This window comes from Chaetodon auriga, chromosome 3, assembly GCF_051107435.1.
Source record: "Chaetodon auriga isolate fChaAug3 chromosome 3, fChaAug3.hap1, whole genome shotgun sequence".
In the NCBI taxonomy this organism is placed as follows: domain Eukaryota; kingdom Metazoa; phylum Chordata; class Actinopteri; order Chaetodontiformes; family Chaetodontidae; genus Chaetodon; species Chaetodon auriga.
The window spans coordinates 5089875-5105590 of NC_135076.1; the positions used below are offsets into that span (position 1 = coordinate 5089875).

The 15716-nt window shown below is 39.6% G+C and overlaps 1 protein-coding gene across 5 annotated transcripts in view; it reads left to right on the top strand.

Moving 5' to 3' along the window:
• naaladl2 (N-acetylated alpha-linked acidic dipeptidase like 2) overlaps positions 1–15716 on the top strand; it is a 518168-nt gene that overhangs the window by 330403 nt on the left and 172049 nt on the right. The window lies entirely within an intron of this gene.

The following is a 15716-nucleotide window of genomic DNA, read 5'->3' on the forward strand; positions in this document are numbered from 1 at the left end:
TTTAGCTGAGTTTCTCCCCTTATTCTGGTTAGTTAGGATTGGTGTTTCCTAGTGTGACTATTGATCATCTGAGCTGCACGCATCTGATGCTTGCCCCCTGTACAGGGGGTGCTCGTATTGTAGAAATTGTCACATCATTTGGCAACTTAGCAGAGTTAAATAAGTGAAATAGTGAAAGACACACACACACACACACACACACACACACACACACACACACACACACACACACAGCTGTGCTTCCATCACTTCAGAGGATATCACACTGATGTGCATTAATTTCCTGGAGACTTTCTTTAAACTCAACGCAAGTCTTTACCATAAAATTTAATGATTTACATTAGAGGTAAATGTACATCTGTGTAAACAGATTTATGTCCCCACAACACGAGTCACATGCACACACACACAAAATCACAGGCTTTAACCTCCTAGTTCATATTTAAAAGTAGCTCAGTAACAGACTGTGCTTACTGTCTGAACCAGGTCTACGCTGTAAGAAATTTCCCTGTTGAATTACAGTAAACTACTGGCAGCTACAGTTGTCAACATGAAACTGTTGTTCTACAGTGTTGTAATCTGTAACAACACTTTATTACGGTGCTGTGCTGTATAATTTTTAGTTTTACAGTATAATACTGTCAGCTGGTTGGTTGTATGATACTGTTATTTTAGTGTAATCAGTAGTTTATTTTAACCAGTTTGTTACTGTAAAATGTGTCATAGAACCATAGAATGTAGAATGAAAACCCTGAAAACTGCTCGCACAGAAATGACTTGCACAAGTCAACGCCTCACAACATCAGTTTTTTATTAGTCAATGCAGCATCCAACACATTCAGTAACTGAATAATTGAAAATAATTTCATTTTTGTAGAATGCATAAAACACGATTTATAAAAACACTATTCCTCGAGGTGAACAAGTTCTCAGTCTGCATGTCCTTGTCCATGTACCCTGAACTCAGGTTTTTTTTTTTTATGACAAGAGCTGCCTGTATAACACTACTTTCATTAGATTCTATAGATAGATAGATAGATAGATAGATAGATAGATAGATAGATATATTGTAAAATCCAATCCGTGAGAACAATGAATCAAGTCAAACAAGTTCTCACCAATGTGTACACAACTTACATATCACACTTAATGCACCTTGAGTTATGACCCTGTGCAATAGAAAGCAAGTGAAAGAACAAGCCTGGAACTGCAGAAAACTGCAGTGTGGATCCTTTGTGACAGTGAGGTCCTGTGTGGAGATGCGTTGTGGCCTAAAGCTCCACTCAGAGTCCATGAGGTTTTCACTATTTACAATCATTAATACACCTAACCAAAAAAAAAAAAAAAAAAAGTTGTTTTTCCATTAATAAAGTTCCAGTTTTTTAGAAACCATATTTGAGATTCAAACCTAAGAATACAAAAAACAAAACAAAAACAATAACTAGTCCGTGTGGTTCAGATTACAACCTTTTAGCAAAGTTTGACTAGTGCACTGTACTTTAAAGGGTAAGGCTGATGATATTCTAGTATGTAATTGTTAAAAAATCCAGTCAGAAACATTAATTGATTTTATGACCAAGTATTGTCGGTGTTTCCAAAGTCTGATTGTTCATCTGTGCTGTAGAGCACTGTTGCTGTCCAAAAACTAAAAACACTAAAACTAAAAAACTGAAAACACATCATCAAAATACTAAAAACACATCAGCGAGACATACTGTTACACTGGGTGACCCCTTCAACTCCCTTCATTGCAATGAACCCACACACTGCAGCTACTCTGTCCTGCTGCTGGAAATAATTGCTAGAGAAATGTGTATTAATGCGCTATTGAAAATAATTGCCAACAAATACAACAATAATTACAATGGCCAGTTGTTTTAGGAAATAACTGCATCTTTTCTAAAATATACATGAAACTATATATTCATAATGCCTTTTCTTTAAGTTGTGCATCTTCAGCAGGAACAAATGGGCTTGGGGCCGAGAGCCACAGGCAGAGTAGGGAAATGAGAGAGTATTGTGAGAGTATTGCAACACATTGTTGGTTTGGTCTCGTCATTAGATTTGTTGACAATTTGAAAATATAGAGTAAACTAAATAACGTCAGCTTTAACCTTTCGGCAAATCCTGTTATAGAAATATTACTACATACCAGTACCTTGCCATAAAACATTAGAATACAGGAGCACCAGGTTGCCTTCTTTTTTTTTTCTTGGTATTTTTCTAAGAAACATTGCAGCTATTGTGAGACTCTCAAGGCCAGAGTCAGTGAATGGCCCTCTAAAAATGATGAAATACAAACTGCGGTATAACAAAATATGAAAAGGGGCAGTTAGTGGAACCTTCGCTGACACAATGCAGCTTGGTGTTTTATGTGAGATTTTCACATATCCTCCCCATATTAGACGAGTGGTCCCCTGGAACTGCTCAGTACACATAAAGCAGATGATGAATCTATGCCAAACATCACAACAGAAACAAAGACAAGAAAATATGACAAAGCACATCTCATCCTCAACTTCATCAGTGCAATGGTGGGTAATGAAGAGAGACAACCGTGAGTTGTGTGTCTCAAAATATTATCTTCTGACAAATTTTAGACACTTTAAGAATTCACATCCTGAATACAAAGAGAAGCCAATACATCTGTGCCTTCAAATGCTCAAATCATCTCCTGCAAAGTAGCCTGCGGAGTTGCTCAGTGTATAAAGTCCCACACTGCAGCTGAAGAATTAATACTTTATTTATATCGTTTCAACTATGATTGATCAGGCAGCAGCCACTAAACTAAAAGCTATTCCCCTGTCAAACAGTATTATTGTGAAGTGCACTGATGACATGTCAAAAGGTTTAGAGGAGCAGCTTAATGACAGGATACAAGACAACTGTTTTGCTCTGATGATCAATGAAGCAACTGCCAGTAACAGACTTTGTTCATTGATGCCAAAGATTTGAGGGAAGACTTGCTTTTCTGCAAATGTGTTACTAACAGAGGCAATTGTTCAAAATCACTGTCCCTTACTTGAAAGAGGTTGATATGAAATGGGAGGACTGTCTGGGCATCTGCACAGATGGGGCTCAGACAGCGGCTGGGAAACGAGGAGGGCTGCAAGCGCCAATCAAGCTCACTTCCCCCAATGTGGAGTGGACACACTGTATGATACACCTGAGAGGCACCAGCGTCTAAACAGCTAAGTCCCAAGCTGGATGATGGCAGACATCAGCGCCACAGTAAACGACATCAGCAAGGCCTGTCAAAAACGATACTTTCTGCACTGTGCGAGGAAATGGGGTCCCATCACAAGCTGTTTAATTTCACCGCAAGTCCCAATGGCTGTCACGTGGGAAGGTTTTATCGAGGGTGTTCGAATTGCGAGATGACATCAGAATCTTCTTGGAGGAAGAGTGTTCTGAACCTGTCCACAAGTATGACAGCAACAGCTTCTCATGAAACTTGCATACCACAGTGACATGTTTCTGAAACTTGATGAACTAAATCTGCAGATGCAGGGCACCAACACACCTTCCACAGCTGGCAGATGAAATCGCATCATTCACAAGAGAACTGGAGACACGGGAGCCACAAGTGAAAGAGGGGAATATAGACTCATTTGAAAGCCTGAAATCATTCATCGAGGTCCACAAGCTGCAGAACACAGTGATCCCACAAATGAAAACTCATACCTCTGCCCTACAAAACCATTTTCAGAGGCATATTACAGTGCTGCATCCTGCAAAATATGACTGGATCCAAGATCCCTTCATGCATCACCAGCTGCTGACTTCAACAATGCAGAAGAGTTCATTGATGTCACCTCAGATTCAACTGTGAGGCTGCAGTCCAAGTCCAAGACACTGGACTAAAGTGGAAAAGGACTACCCGCTGCTGGTCAGGAGAGCCGGGGCCACACTCATTCCTTTTCTACATCATAGCTGTGTGAGGCAGAAAAGGTTTTGGAACCACTGTATTGAACTAGTAACATTACAATACAATTGAGGATAAAAAATGTTGCATTGCCCCTTTAACATCCCAACCCTTTGCATCATCTAGTATGCTGACACTGAGCATAATGACGCACAGACATCAGTTAGGAAATCAAATGGTGTCTCTTAGCTCTTAAACACTTGCTTCTTGACAGTTTTTAATTGAAGTGGTTTGATGATTTTCTGCCTGGCCTGCACATCATGGAGTCAGCAGCTGGTCTTGCCTCTGTGAATGTGTCAAGATCATACACGATGCACTGCTTGTGCACTACTCGAGCAACCACTGAAAAGGTTGAGCACCCACAGGGAACGCTGATCAAAGCAGAAATTAATAAAGAAAGAAAGATGCATCTTTGTGTGTGTATGTAAATATTGTATGATGAATACCAAGTTATGGTATTAATATGTGTAGGTAGTTCTTGCTTAGATGTTCTACTGTTGTACACAAGTGATTTCCAATACTGTGATTTTTAAATAAGGGAAATTTTACAGCACCCTGTCCTGTTCCACCACCCTGACCACAGTCCACTTCCCCCTTCCATTTAGACATGAGCACACACAGTGAATCCTAAAATCACCACTAGACAACCACTTGCTTAAAATATGAGAGCAACAATGATTGAGTTAACTAGTTCCTACATTAAGTGACTACAGTCAGGTGGTCAGAATCAGATACCTGGTTGAAAGTGAAATGCTGTGAGCATCCCTGCATTATATCAATGAAAACACTAAAGGCCATTTAATTCAGCACTTAGTTTATTTATGCATTACTTGAAGGACATGTACACATCACTTACATAATGATTCAGTGGTGATTGTTAGAGAGGCTACTGGCAAGAGAGACAATTACATAGCAGAGGGTGATCCTGAAAATGGATGGCAGAGATGGTATAAATGCAGTCATTGGTGGAGCATGTTTCTGTGCTTCTTGTGTGAACTTATATTCGACAGGTTTGCCATGCTGGCCCACATTGATTTTCCCTCCATGTGATATATTAAAATCGCCATTGGATGCCACAGCTAATGTTCTCCATACTGCCACCTGCTATACTGGAGGAGAATGTAGCAAACACATTAAATAAGCAGCATTTTTAAATTTTTTATTTGTTGCATGGCAAAGAATGGCACAATGTGGAAGAATCCTGGGAAAATCTGGGAAAAGTTCACTAAAAAGTGATTTTGTGATTTTGGAATCACCACCTTGGTGGTATTCACTTGCTTGCACTGATCTACACGCACGCACGCACGCACGCACGCACGCACGCATGCACACACACACACACACAAAGAAACACTGGCCCTGGCCCTATAGAGCCAGTCTGTCAATCCAGGTATCAGTTAATATCAGTGTCCAGTAATGGAAAGATTGATTTACAGAGCATGGACACTGCCTGGGTATTGATTTGTGAGTTCTCGCTTTACTGAACATTCAGACGATGGACAAAATAGAAAAAAAGAAAGGCTGAAGAAGGTTAAAGTCCAAGAAGAAAATTAACAGTAAAAGAGACTGTGAGAAAAGGTGGGGAGGGAAGTGCAATACTTCAGCTCTTTAAAGAGAAGGCCTTTACAGAGTGTTTCACAGGTACATTGGATTGACAGTTGGTCTTATGGCTTTGAATTGTGAGGGGAGCCAGAAGCAGACAGAACTAATGTTATATTGTTAAGTCTTAGAGAGCTAAAATATTTAAACCATCATGAGAATCTTTGCTCTCTGTTTAACATCAGACTGATGAAAGGGGAGCATCTGTTTAAGCTTTCAGATACTTATATACTCCATATGATACATACGTACATAGAATAACAAGAAGTTAAAACATGAAACAAGCAAGGCAAGGCTTGCAGTTGAAAATAAATTTGGCCAACTGAAAGGAAGCGGGAGATGTATGCAGAAGCACAATGACTGCAGCCTGGAGAGAGTGAAGTCCATGATATCCACCCGCTGTGTCCTCCATAAGAGAGCCATGGTGAGGAGTACAAAGAGGAGTCGGGTGTACCTATCCCTTTTCCACAGCCAGATGTGCCACTGCCACCTGGTGCAGAGACTGATGGAGGAGGAGTACGTGCAGCCCTGATGCATGATCTTAACCCTGTGACTGATAGCTAACCTCCCACAACACAAAGCATCACACATATCTTTGTGAGAGCATGATTCACTGCATTGTGTAAAACCTAATACTGTAAGGCTATTTCATCATTCAAACATTTCAGGTACAAGTCATGTGCAGCAATTAACAATTACACCATGTATGCAGTTGTACATCGGTTTCTGTTGCTCTAGTTACATCTGATGTGTGACAACAAGCGACATGTTGTGTATATTAACGTGGTGGTATGTTATTGGATGCATATGCCCTCTATTTATTGTGATCTAGTTCAACTGTATTTATCGTGATTTGTACTACTTGCCACACTGAGCATCACACTTCTACTATTTTTGAACAATAACTACTCTATCACATTTATTTTCCACAAGCTTTGTTCAAAATATTTTGTGTCTTAATTTATCATGACTCAAGACTCTTGTCTTAATAATAATAAATAATTAATGAGTACCATATCTCACCACAAACCGTTAATTTGACTGTACTTTGATCTATGGCCACCTGCTAAACAAGAAAACATGTTTTGGTTTTGTGCTCTTGTGCAAGGAACTTGAAATGACACAATGGCTGAGCTTCAGCTGCATAGAACATTTCAGGATGTTCACATCTGTATTTGTTGCATCCAAGTACAGGAAGTGTAGCCCTTTTGAGATGGTACAGTTCCTACACTATTGGGAAAATGTAGATTCAAGTTAGAATTAAAGTTTCAATTAAAATTCCCAAGTATACAACACCACACCACCAACAGAAAAAAGTTATTCAGCTGTATAGGGAATGTAATAGGTGTGGTTAGCTGTGAAATACAGAAATGCCAATTATATCACAAATAACTTTGATGATGTCTGGAAATGCTGGCTGTTGCAGCATCTTTCTTCAGATCTCTTCAACCATGCACACTGTCATCAGTGTTAATTTCAGGAAGTGCATCAAGAGAGCGAGAATAGTATAGACTGTCCTTTTACTGTATGTCACTAGTACAGTGAGAACAGTAACTAAACCAACTGGTTCCCAATGATATAACAAGACATTTGATGGAAGTCAACATACACTGCACTTTTCTGACAGTTCTATCCAATGTCACAGCCAGGTAAAACCTCACTTGAATGAAAGATGTGTGTCTGGGGTAAATGGTGAAAGCACTGGTGAGCAGAATACGCAGTGTCACGTGAGGAGGGTGTGGGTTGGGTTCTGTCTGGGGTCCTTAATACATGAACTCAGTCTCTCTAAAAAAAAGCCTTATTTTGTCCATGGCACATCAGCCAACTATCAAAATGCAAATAAGGTAAATTCAGGAAAAAGAAGGGCTGAGAGTCCAAGGAGCTGTCCTCATAAGGTCAAAGCCTGAATGGCAATGAATAAACTCAGCAATGTTGTTGTCGTTATTCTCCATTTACTTTACCTGGCTTCCAACTGTTCAATAGCAGTCAAGGTCCCCTACTGCTTCCATGGAAAAGTCATCTATGCCCTAAAAAAAGTCAAATATCTTATTGGAACAGTTTACCTTGCCTTTTGGACAAAGTCAAAAAGCCAAAAGCTTCTCACAGGTGGTGGAGATGGTCTTGACATTCCAGCCTTATAAGGCATGGAAGTGGTTGTGTCTTCCTCGTAGCAGAAGCAAAACAAACATAGGATAAAAGAGAGCTGGTTCTTACAGCTCTCTTAACAGTCAGCTCTTTTGGCTCACAAGTGGCTCCTCAGATTTTTTGTTGTTTAACTTATTATCAAAAATAATGTAAAATTAGCGGCACGGTGGCGCAGCAGGTAGTGCGCGTGCCTCACAGCAAGGAGGTCTCTGGTTTGATCTCCGGGTCAGGCAGGGCCTTTCTGTGTGAAGTTTGCATGTTCTTCCCTTGCATGCGTGGGTTCTCTCCGGGCACTCCGGCTTCCTCCCACAGACCAAAAACATGCTCATTAGGTTAATTGGTGACTCTAAATTGTCCATAGGTGTGAGTGTGAGTGTGAATGGTTGTCTGTCTGTGTTGCCCTGCAATCAGCTGGCGAACGGTTCAGGGTGTACCCCGCCTCTCGCCCATTGCCAGCTGGGATAGGCTCCAGCCCCCCGCAACCCCGAAAGGGATACGCAGGTATAGAAGATGAATGAATGAATGTAAGATTATGTGTAAAATTAATTACTAATGTACAAAACATACTTTATATCTAATTCTACTGCATTTCCTGCAGTCACTCATTTTCTCACCTTTCCAGCATGTGTCTGTTGTGACTCTGTGTGTGTGTGTGTGTGTGTGTGCGTGTGTGTGTGTGTGTGTGTGTGTGTATCCGCACACATCATATAGTTGACGAATCACGTGCAGCTTGAACAAAAAAAAAAAAAAAGCCCCAGCCAAAGCTCCCAGGCAGGATCCGGCTCTGATCGTCCACTTCTAAGAGCTGTTTTGTTCGCAACCCACACACCACTAGTCATCAACTGAGAAACATGCAAGCACACAAACAAAGCATCCAAAACACAACAGAGTAAAGTTTTGCTTGTTTTAGCAAAACTACCATGACCAAACACAGGGCCATAGTTCATAGCTAAGCTAACAAGGAAGGTGATGTAGCATAGTTTTTTGTATTATGCATCAATCCAAATAATCCTACTGTGCTAGCAAACTTTGGTTTCCAGGTCTTCATGGATATACAAACACAAACAAGCACTGTACAGATAAATACCATGATATCGAGCAAACAGCAACAGCTAGCAATGGAACTAGCTAGTTTGCAAACTGTCGCTACAGTTCCTGCTGCAATGCTAATATGTGTGCATGTATGCAGAGAGGACGGCAGTTTTCCAGAGTACACAAACACACCAGCTCCAAGCAGTGATACACACAACTCTCCAGCTACTATATCGAATATCCCAACAACAGCATATCTTGGAAAACTAGAAAGTAAGTTCATAGCCTGTTGGCAAGTAATTTAATGTTACCTGACGCACAAATCACAAACATTCATGCCTTCCCACTCTCAGAGGTCTCATCACCAGTGGAAGCCACAGTAATGTTAACATAGCTCTTTGCCCTTTCCTGATCATGGCCCTTGGCCATGTCTCACTCTTTACAATGCGATGACACATTAAACCGTGTCAGATACTGTCCCTCAACACCACCTCATTATTTTGACCTGAGCATTTTGGCTGCAGGTCTTTTTATGCTTTGTTCTGGATAATTTGGATTTGTTTTGGTTTTATGTTGGGTTTTGTTGTTCTAAGTCTGTTGGTTTTGCATTTTTCTTCATCTGAATAACTATTTGTGTTAATGTTTATTGTTCTTATATATGATTTGGCTTGTTTCAGCAGTCCTGCAGAGGGAGAAGATGAGGGTGAAAAAGAAGTCCAACACCAAAGACAATGGTTATGAAGTGTCTTTTAATGAAGAGTTGAGAGATAAGTCTGTAATGAAATGCTGTGAATCACAACGCAAAGCGCTACTATGCAGGGTCCTTTTCATTTGTTTTAATTTATTCAGGCAGAAATAAAAACCACCTACTTCAGTGTGTTCAATCTTTAATTACTCAATGCCAGTACTTACAGTGATTCTGGCTGCAGGGGATAAAAGTTCAGTGTTACACTTCAAAAGAAACCAAAAACAATTCATGTACTCCAAATGGTTCAAGAACAGCTTTTAGTTTACTTTGGCTATGCCTTGGATATGAGTTTTAGGCTATTTGTACACTTACATGACATGTTGATGTTAATATTGAGAAATATGACCTAATCACACCAGAAAGTGACACAGCAAAATACATCCATGCCAGAGGAGGTGACATAGGGGCTATTATCCAGGCTACTTGATGAAGAAGTCAGGGACACGATCTCCAAGCCTCTGTTTATGTTCTCTGACTTGGGCCGTTTCCCTGCATCATTTCATCAGTAAAGTTTTTAAAGAGGAAAAACAAGGCTAGCTTACTAACTGTGAGTCACTTAGTTGCCCACTCACTTGGAAGTCCACACAGTTTATTTGAGAGGAGTGTAGCATCGTCTGCTATCCACAAGCCAGTCCTCCATTGTGGAGCAGTTTATGCTCCTGCAGAAGAAGTAACTGCAACACAACTAGATGGTGCAACACAGCTAACAAGCTACAATAGCTGCCTGTGTTTTGGACTCCCCAGCTCTCTGTTCCCTCAAACATCAGCTCTGTCAATGGTGCAAATTAAGGATTGAAGATATCAGGAGTTACTTATTAGTAATATATCAATTATCAGTTATCTGTCTGTTAACTTGTTCCTTGGTAAGTGCCATATTAAGTGTTATCATCTTTTCTATGCATGCTGTCACTCCATGTGTCCCTCCCTCTACTCCCCCAATTTCTCTATGCCCGCTGTCCTTTTTCTTGCTCCAGCTGTGCATCTTTCTTCCCTTCCAACCCCCTTGTCTTCTCATCTCTTTTGTCCTCTCCTTCCCGTCTTCTTGTTCTCTCTCAACCCTCTTCTTTCTTGTCACCTCATCAACTATTCTCTCACTGCCTCTCTTCTGCTCTCCTCTAACCTCTCAACTTTTTCTCCAAGCCGTCCCCTGACCTCTCTTTTCGTCTTTACTTTTTGCCTTATTTCCCCTTCTCAATATCCTCACCCTTTGCCTCTTTCCCCGTCTCCCCCTTGTCTTGTCTCCCGTGTTGTTCATGGATTATTAATCACCTTGTGGAGCTAGAACGCCACTCTGACACTCTCTAGACCAGCCATAGAAAGCTATTGACCAGAACTTTGTTCAAAGAAACCACAAGGGATTTTTCAAGGGTTGCTGAACTTGTCCTCACAGCTAAGGTTAGAATATAGATTGTTCACAAACTTGGACAAAGTATGGATCAGCTGCAAGAGAAGCAGAAAAGTAACAATATGCTTTAGTTAATGGGGTATACAAGATGCAACTGGCTGAGGAAATTAGATATTAGGGAGAAAGGATGCATGCCTTTGTAATGAGTTATGACTTTGCTGTTTATAGCTGATTGCAGCTCCCATTTGTTGTTGGAGTTATTGTAGTTTAACTTTGCCAAAGTGCAACAAAATGCAAGAGAACACTTTATTTTTCAAGTCAGCAATTTCTTTATTCCTTAATCCTGACAATGAGTTAACATTAAGAAGACTTCCTGAAACAGATAATGATAATAATAATGATATTAGCCTTGTGAAATTATAGTAGGAAAATATGAAAACATAGTGCTGTGGTGGGACAAAGGGACACTGATGGCAAATAAAACATATATAATTTATATGTGATAGGTCATCTGTGAGCATAGCTGTTGTCCGTATCTACCACATTGGTTCAAAAATAATTTGTAGTAGGGATATAAATTGCAGGTGTAATTTCCATAAATTTAATAATTACCAAATTGTGCTTTTTCAGTTAACTCTTTCTATACAGGGAAACATTTTTGGGGCCACCACATCACTAAATGATGATGCTCCAAAACCCAAAGTTTCAAAGCTCGAAAAGTTTATGATTCCAAAGACCCAAATTTACTGCGACAGAAGACAAAAGGCTGTAATTTCTTGCACTGAGAAGCTGGAACCAGAGAATGTTTGGCATCTGTGCTTCACAAATGACTAAGATTACTTATTTAAACATTTATGCACCTAAACAGACTGTTCTATCAGTGAACCTAAAACAGGTTTTGTTTACAGTCTACACTCATTAATTCATAGACGATAATCAAATTTTTGTTGAGTTGTAGCCACAAGTACTTGTTGTAACAAGTAAACAATTTAGACTACAATTGTTCATTTATCTATCTACCTGGGTAAGGACAGTTTGCGCTGGTGGGTTTACTTGAAGATGTTTTGTAGTTTACCTTGCTGTGTCACTATATTGGCCAGACGTAAAATATAAAGAGAGCTCAATAAGACAGTCCACTTTGAAAAGTTTGTTTGCAGTTCCCAGTCTTCATCAGCAGTTCTCCTTTCAGTGTCTGCTGAACAGACAGTACTTAAAGAGCCACCAGAGGAACGACAACCATCTAATTCCCAGTATTATAATTAACAGATTACTGGTTAGCCTGTTAAAACTGTAATAAGTAATATAACTATTTGATTACTTCATCAAGGGAATGTAACTTATTGCTTTTGATTACTCTTTGATTACTTTTCAAATGTTTTAAACTGGGCAATAAAGCTGTAAAGTCCTCAAAGCATAAATGTAAACCGGCAGTGTAAACCTCACAGCAGTACTCAATACTGATTACGTATGACTGGCAGACGAGAAGCACGACAACCAATCAGGAAGAACTGTTGAATTGTCATCTGCATTGTATGGACCCTGTCCAGACATAGAGACAGCTTTATGTAAGCCATACTACCCTTGATGATGTTGCTCTCAAAAATGTGTCAATGGCTTTGATGACCTGAATTCCAAAAGGAATATTTTCAGGCAAATTCAGAAGAAGCATACAGCATATTTACAAAAATCAATGAAGTTGATAATGTCAAACATTGAATATATTGTCTTTGTACTGTTGAGTATATGCTACAGTTTTTTCCAATTGCTAACACACCAAAATGACATGCATAGCACAATTATTTAAACTGACACACAGACAGCAAAACATCTTCCCAAGTCTTCAAAACTCCAAACACATTTTCTGCTTCACACACATTTTGCAATTCAAAATGGCACCTTTTAAATGTACTGAACACGGTTCTCTGCACAAGACACAACAATCTGACATAAAGTCACATGTTTGCCATTTAGAAACACTGCCATTCAAAATGACACTACATGAGCTAATTGGCCAATATATGTCCCACCTGGCCAAACACCTCAATGGTCAATTGTTACCACTTCAATCAGGAAGTAAGCACTATAAAAAGTCCACAGGTGAGCACCTTTTTTTTTTTTTTTTTTTTTTACAACAACCATGGAAGACATTACAGAGAGAGGAAGAGGAGGAGGGAGGGTGACAATGAGAGGGGGAAGAAGAGTGAGAGGTAAGGGTAGAGCTGGTAGAGGCCAAAGAAGACAAAAACTTTCAAATGAAATCAGAGCAACCTTAGTTGATCATGTCGTCAACCATGGGCTGACAATGCAAGAGGCTGGACAGAGAGTGCAGCCGAACTTGAGCCGTTTTATTGTCGCCTCTGTCATCCGGACATTTAGACTGGAGTACAGGTATGTAACCAAAATTTCTTTCACACTATGTAGTACACCCCATGTCATCAGTTGGGTGACACCTGTTTACTTCATGAATGGCTGATGTCATACACTAACTGTACAAGTTTCCCGTACAATTTACTCTACTGTGGGGGAAATATCTTTAGGCTGCATTGTCCAAGCCCTATAGTTTTGTTTTTTTTTGTTTTTCTAAAGGACTGAGAGACGCAACCATGGTGGAGGAAGGGGCGAAATGTTCACCAGGGTACAGGAAGCTGCCGTTGTGAGCTTGGTTTTGGAAAATAATGGAATTAGATTACAAGAAATTCAAAGCCACATCATCCAAGACAGCACTATATTCAACAATATTCAACGAGTCAGCCTGTCCACATTGGCCCGCATTCTCAAGCAAAACCAAATCAGATTGAAACAACTTTTTTTTATACAACTTTTTTGAGAGAAACTCTCAAAGAAACAAAGAGCTCAGATGAGCATATGTGGATTTAAGTACAATATTGACTGCAGTACACTACATGCAACATTGTTTCCCAGTGTACTGGATAACACCATACTGACTGATTTCTGTTCTTTGAGTACTGGAAATGGATGCTTATGCAATCCCACATGAGTTCATCTTTATAAATGAGGCTGGGTTCAACCTAACAAACACCAGAAGAAGGGGAAGAAACATCATTGGCCACAGAGCCATTATAGATGTTCCTGGACAACAGAACATTACAATGTGCGCTGCCGCCCATATTCTCACATTTCTGGACAGACTCCACAACATTCTCATACCACCAGAGCGTATGAATGATGCAGACCATCAAAGAAACCAGTACGTTGTAGTATGAGACAACGTGAGCTTTCATCATGCAGCCCCAGTCCAAAACTGGTTTGCTGACCACCCACCATTTCCTGTGCAATACCTCCCACCAAACTCACCATTTCTGAACCCCATAGAAGAGTTGTTTTTGGCATGGCGGTGGAAGGTATACGACCGGCAGCCCTTTGTGCGCATGCCTCGTGTACAGGCTATGGAAGAGGTGTGTGATGAAATTGATGTGGGTGCAATTCAGGGATGGATAAGGCACTCAAGGCGCTTCTTCCCTCGATGTCTGGCAAGGAAAGATATTGCCTGTGATGTGGACGAGGCATTGTGGTCAGACCCAGCTGTGTGGCAAGATGCTGCGTAATTGTTTTTCTTGCCTCTTTTTTTATATATATATATATATATTTTTTTTTTTTTCTGCACATTTTTTCTGCAATTTTCTTTTTCAGTTTACTGTTTTGTGTGAGCATATTTTTGTTCACTCCAATGTAAATATATCTGCTGTGCATATGTTATTAAAAAATAAATTACATTAAAAAATAAATGTTTCAACAGCATATGTGTGTGTATCTGCAAATATTTCTGTGCATGTGAACAATCTCAAGAATTTTCTACAATTTGAACTATTTTAATATTATGGCAAAGCTACTAAAGATGAGAGTGCTTTTCATTATGCCCAACAGTGTTTAGTTGGTTAGACAAAAATCTGGTAATATGAATGAAGTGTGTGCCATTTGGTGCAAAAGTTTGATTTTGATAATACTATATACTATATACTATATACTATATACTATATAATACTATATACTATGTTTTGGTTGCAGTGCTTCATTTTGCAGGATATATGAGGTATTTTGCATTTTGGGTGTGTGGTTTTGTGTTAAGTATTTTGAAACTGTGAAAAGGATTTGGAAAATATCACATTCTATTTTGTTTATGTTCTACACAGTGTCCCAACTTTTTTGCAATAAAGGTTGTAGAAAACTTCAGTGGACATCTCTATTAGCAGTCAAGTCACTCGATGCCAAGGATGCAGAGAAAGACAACTAGGACATAATAACAATGGGAACGAAGATAACCAGTGCCGAAACATACACACACCTTTATCCTGGATGAATTAAATCTGTGAAGGACAAGCGGTACTGAGATAAGAGTGCAGTAAGGCTGATCAGGCCCCGCTGTCCATAACAATTACTGAGCAACAGAATAAACAGCATACAAACAACTTACTCCTTATCATGTAACAGACTGTGTTTTGTTATAATATTTTGTTCTAACAACTTTATTTTGATGAAAAGTATACTGTGGAAAGAGAAGGGTAGAATAAAGAAAGACTATTTCTGCACTCCCATCATATCAGATTGACTTACAAGCTGCTGGCAGTGACAAGTTGTCATTTAAGCTGTCTATAACTAAATAGACCACTTGCATGACCCCTCTTATGTCATAGCTACAAGATGAACAAATATAAAAACTAAAATTGCGTCTTTGACCTTCCTATGGCCACTTGCATGTACTGCAACCATGACACCAATGTGCAGAGCCTTTGATTTCTTATTTCAAAATACACTAAAAGTATTGATATTGTGGCCAGCTGATGCTAGGATACCAAGTTTAAAGTGCGTGAAGGTTATTTTAATTAATAATGACTTCTGTACTGCCATATAGCTTGTGAATTTCCCCACATGGATGAATATAGTTTCATCTTCAATATAACACA